We start from the raw sequence: 6,000 nt of genomic DNA on the forward strand, positions 1-6,000 counted from the left end.
AACCAATTCAGAAAAGTAACCAGGGTATAGGCTATTATTGTGAAAGAATAAGGAACCTAGATGCATCTATGTCTATTGGAATTTATTTATTTATTTATTTATTTCATGTATTTATATGCCGCCCTTCTCCAGAAGGACTCAGGGCGGCGAACACAAGTTAAAAACATGTACAACAAAATTCCATTTTAAACCAAATTAACTAATAAATAATAAAACCCAGAATCAGAGTCAGCCTATTTGCTTGAACAGCTAAGTCTTCAGGTCCTGATGGAAGGAGCGGAGATCAGGAGTTGTCCGAAGCTCAGTAGGCAACTCATTCCAGAGGGTGGGAGCACCCACAGAGAACGCCCTACCCCTGGGCACCACCAGACGACATTGGCTCGCCGTCGGAACCCTGAGGAGAGCAGCCCTATGTGAGCGAACAGGATGGTGAGAGGCAGGCAGGAGAAGGTCCTGCAAATATCCCGGACCTAAGTCATGTAGGGCCTTATAGGTGAGAACCAGCACCTTGAAGCGGACCCGGAGAACCACTGGTAACCAGTGCAGCTCACGCAGGAGAGGTGTTATATGGGAGTAACGAGGGGCTCCCGTAACAACCCGTGCAGCTGCATTCTGGATCAGCTGGAGTCTCTGGGTGCATCTCAGGGGCAGGCCCATGTAGAGGGAATTGCAGTAATCCAAGCGGGAAGTAACCAGGGCATGAGTGACAGTGCAAAGGTCATCCCAGTCCAGGAAAGGGTGCAACTGGCGCACTGGCAAACCTGTGCGAAGGCCCCCCTGGTCAGGGCTGTCAGGTGATCTTCTAGGGACAGCCGAACATCCAGGAGGACACCCAAGTTGCGAGCCCTATCAACGGGGGTAAGTTTTTCCCCACCCATCAAAAGTGATGGGGTCTCTGAAACCCAAGATGCTGGCATCCACAGCCACTCAGTCTTGGAGGGGTTGAATCTGAGTCTGTTTCTACCCATCCAGGCCCGCACTGCCTCCAGGCAATGGGACATCATGGAAAGGGCATCTCTGGGGTGGTCTGAGGTAGAGATGTATAACTGAGTATCATCAGCATATTGATGATATCTCAGCCCGAAGCCACGAATGATCTCACCCAGTGGCTTCATATAGATGTTAAAGAGCAGGGGGGAGAGAACCGACCTCTGAGGCACCCCACAATTTAGGGGCCTCAGGGTGGACCTCTGTCCCCCCCACCCAAACGAACTGCAAGCGACCTGAGAGGTAGGAGGAGAATCACTGTAAAACAGTGCCTCCCACTCCCAACCCCACAAGTCGCTGCAGTAGGATACCATGGTCGATGGTATCAAAAGCCGCTGAGAGGTCAAGTAGGACCAGGATGGAGGAACAACCACCATCCCGAGCCCGCCAGAGATCATTCACCAGAGCAACCAATGTCGTTTCCGTGCTGTGCCCACGTCAGAAGCCCGATTGGTACGGGTCTAGGTATTCCGTTTCCTCCAGGAACTGTGAGAGCTGTTGTGCCACCACAGTTTCAACAATCTTCACAATGAAGCGAAGGTTGGAGATGGGACGATAGTTATTAAATGAGTCTGGATCCAGGGAAGGCTTTTTGAGGAGAGGTCGAACCATCGCCTCCTTAAGAGAGGAGGGAAGACCCCCTCCTTCCAAGAAGTGTTGACAATTGCCTGGATCCAGTCTCTAGTCACCTCCCTGGCAGCCGAAACCAATCAGGAGGGACAAGGATCCAATAAGCAAGTGGAGGAACCAAGCTTACAATTTAACCAGCAAGCATTGTTCCAAATTCCTTCCCCCAAACATGTAAGTTACCTATGATGGAATTGAAACACCACCATACAAGCCTTTGTAGAAAAGTCATACAGTCAGTGGTGGGATTCAGCCGGTTCGCCCCGGTTCACCTGAACCGGTAGCTCACCACACCCGGCCACACCCCTTGCCCCTCCCAGCCAGTCGCCTCGGATGAGGCTGATATGTAATGCCTTTTCTCTTGCTCCTCCCAATCAGCAGAGGCTCCCTAAATGAGAAAGCTGGCTGGGGTCAGTCCTAGCTTTGCTATCCATCGCTGCTAGGAATCTCAAATAAAGCCGAGAATGAATGCTTGTGTTGCAGCCAATCTGGGTGCTAGCTAGGCAGGTGGCCTGCAAACTCCGTGGTCTTCTGAGGATCCCGGCCGAAGTTTCACTCGCTGAGGCACCAGGACTCCTGATGATGGGATGGGGTCCTTTGGGCACTTAGTTTGGCTACCTATTAGCTCCAGCCCCACCCTCCGCCTTAGCAAGTGGCGCACAAAAGTTCAGCCAGGCTCTCGAGAGACAGAGTTTGCAGGAGGCCGATCTAGGGGCTGGCTGTAGCACAAACGTTCATTCTCGGCTTTGAGATTCCTAGCTGCAATGGGCAGCAAAGCTAGGTTCATCCCTCTGATCCAGCAGCTGGAAAAGGTGGCAGAGAGAAACAGTCCCATTGCCAAGGTATGCTTGGGTCGGAGTGGGGAAGAAATGCAAACTTCAGCCTCCTGGTGCAGTGTGGGGTTTTGAGCAAAGGCTGGAGGGAAGGGCCTCTGGCTCGCTCGCGTTCTCTCCCTCCCCAGTCTAGGTTGACGCAGGTAAAAGCTCACATTGCCCTTTCCAAGCCTGCTGTCGGTGAAGCTGGGTGCTGGTGAGGGCTGGCTTTTTGCTTAGCTTTGTCCAGCTGTCGGGGGGAAAACGGATGGGGGCCTGGGGAGGAAGCTGGACAAAGCTAGGCAAAAAGCCAGCTCTCACCGGCACCCAGCTTCTCTGACAGCAGGCTTGCAAAAGGCAATGTGGCTCCGCCTGCAATCAAGCTAGACTGGGGAGGGGGAACACGAGCGAGTACTGAGGAGAACGTGGGAGGAGGGAAGCCAGGCAAAGGGCGAGCGAGGGCATCCGCAGCATGCTGTAGCACATGCACTTTCCCTCAGCCCACTTCTTTCGGAGGGCTCCAATCAGCTCTCCCACCTCTCCTCTCACCCCATTAGCCAGCTTGCCAGCAGGAGGTGAATTGGTGGGCTTTATTGCGTTCCAGGCATTTCCCACCCGAACAGCACGCCACATTTGCAATGGGGGGAGATGCTTGGGGAAGGCAGCGGGGGAATGGGGGGTGGCAGAAGACCCACTTTCAAGCCTTTGGTTTTTGCAGGGTGGAGAATCTCTCCCTAGTTATGCAGGCAGAGGCACGCTTCCCATTTCGGTAGCCCCCCACAGGGAAAATATTTTTTTAAAATAAAACCCATGGCTGGAGCCGGGTTGCCAGCCTAGCGGCAGAACTTCCATGCCCTGGATGGACCTGCCCATGTCACCCATAGCGCGTATCTGCTGGCAGCAGATGGTTTGTACAAAATGAGATGCTTTGCCTCCCCAGGGCAGTAGAACTGCATCTCTCATTAGTGCTGAGAGGCTGGGGAGGAGGCATTGTGTGCCTGCCAAAAAGTCTTTCTAAGAGCCTCACCTGTAGCAGAGATGAGAATGTCAACTGTCTCTAGCCCCTAATTCTCCTTAAGCATTGCCAAATAAAAATCTTATTAAAAGGAATGTCTAGAGGCAGCTCTTTAACTCATTAGTCCAGAGGGAGCAAAAGAGATAGGGTCCCAGTGAGTGTCTTAGCCAGTGGTGGGTTCTAACGGTATTACCACTGGTTCACTTCATGCACGCCCTTTGCACGCAATCTCCCCGAACTGGGGAGAACCGGTAGCAACCCACCACTGGTCTTAGCTATTTAGCTTTGGAATAACAGAATAACAGAGCTTAAAGGGACTTTGGAGGTCTTCTAGTCCAGGGGCCCCCAAACTCCCAGAATTCTGGGAGTTGAAGTCCACAAGTCTTAAAGCTGCCAAGTTTGAAGATCTATTCTATTCCAACCCCCTGTTCAGGCAGGAAAACTGAGGATGCCAAATCTGAGTGGAGGGCCTGGGAAAGGTGTCAGAATAATACTTAGAAGGGACCTTGAAGGGGACCTATACCATTTCAAAGAAATGGCTGTCCAGTCTCTTCTTGAAAACCTCCAGCATTGGAGCTCTCAGAACTTCTGAAGACAAGCAGTTCCATTGGTTAATTGTTCTCACTGTCAGGAAATTTCTCCTTAGTTTTAGGTTGCTTCTCTCTTTGTTCAGTTTCCATCCATTGCTTCTTGTTTTGCCTTCTGCTGCTTTGAAAAATACTGTACATTGCCTCCCCTTCTTTGTGGCAGCCTCTTAAAAGCCTGTTGCCTATCACACTCTTGGGCAAAGCATGTGAGCCATTTCCTCCTTTCAGTGGTCTCCCCCACCAACACTGACAGGACAAGCCACTAGAATATAAACTGAGAGCAAACCCCATTCCTTACTAGCATTGATGATATTACCTAATTTAGTTACGAAATATCTGCAAGAAAATAACCAAACTCAAGGAGCACCAAGGAACCCTCATTTCAACCCTGAGCTATAATTATTTTCTTTATTGGAGCCAAGGAGACAATCTGCATTCTGAAAACAATGTGATTCTCTTCATCAAAGCGCTTAGTATATGCAGCTTGCCCAGTTAGGACACTCTGAATCACTTTTTTATTTTCTCTGGCAGTTCTACTAGTGGAAGTGGTGGTAAAATATCCCAATCCTTTCTTCATAACATTTAAGGATTGAAAGAAAGTATGTGAAGCCTTCATCCGGAAGTATATCTTTTCATTATTTTGTGAAATATGAACTATGCTTGTGCATACCCAATATTCCAATTGACCCAGTGGTGGAATTCAATTTTTTTTCCTACCGGTTCTGTGGGCGTGGCTTGGTGGGCATAGCAGGGGAAGGATACTGCAAAATCTCCATTCCCACCCCAGTCTGGAGCCAGCCAGAGGTGGTATTTGTTGGTTCTCCGAACTACTCAAAATTTCCGCTACCAGTTCTCCAGAACCTGTCAGAACCTGCTGAATGGTAGCCCTGAACTGGCCCCTCATCTACAGTATGGGCTATTCCAATCTGGCCATGATTTTGCACACTTTGAATCCGGTCATCATGCTTGACAAAATCCTCCTCCTCCTTCTTAGTATTGCACCATATTAAATAAGAAAAGAAACTTCAAAATGACAATATAATTAAATTACTCTAGAATCCTATCTACTAGTTTTCAGAACTGAAGTTAAATACAATGCCAATTCAATTTCCTTAAACACTCGACAGCACCTATTTCCTCTGCGATTTCTTGCTAACAGCCTTTCAGTCACGTTAAGTGCTCAAAAGTGCACAAAGTTGTATTTTATTGTAAAGGCCTAATTGAGCTGTCTGGACTAAGGCAGCTGAATGTTATAAAAATATTTATTATATAAACCCACTTCATCTGAAACTAGGATAAGAGCATTTTTGTAATATATCCCTGCTTTTTAAAAAGGGCTTTTTATCACCTTTCTCGTTTTGGTGAGTTATGTTTGTAGAGATCCTCCACTTAAATGAATATGGTTTGGCTCCAGCCAAAACATGAGAAATGTCCCAAAACTTTGTAACTGATTCTCGTCTCTTGGTGAATCCCCGTACAATAAAAGCAAACTTGTCTCTTTTATTTACAACCTGTTTCTTTCTTTTCTGTACTATCATAGCCAAATTATGGCTAGCAACTTTGACTTAAAACCTTCTTAATTTAATCTGTGTTCCATCTCACATTCATTTTGTTGGATTTTATATCTTTTAAAGCCTTATTCAAATGTTCTTGAATGAGTATTAAAATGTCTCTCTTTGTTACAAGTTGCATATTTATGGAATTAAAAATGGGCTTTCTCAAAGCAATGTATTACCAAATACTTTAAATATTATTATTAAACGAATCTCTAAAATTATAAACCAGATATAATTTAGATTTTTAAATTAAAAATATTAGTCAATTAAAATAAAAACTAAAAACAGCAAAGACCTAACTATTCATGTTGCCAGACTATAAATAATGTCAAGTCAAATTCAAAACGTAGTCATTTTATGTCCATCTAATTTTTCCAAAAAGTAATTTGCCATTACCTTTTTTCAGGCTATTCCAT

Source organism: Pantherophis guttatus, chromosome 8 (genome assembly GCF_059756535.1).
Source record: "Pantherophis guttatus breed Tessera chromosome 8, ASM5975653v1, whole genome shotgun sequence".
NCBI classification, from domain to species: Eukaryota; Metazoa; Chordata; class Lepidosauria; order Squamata; family Colubridae; genus Pantherophis; species Pantherophis guttatus.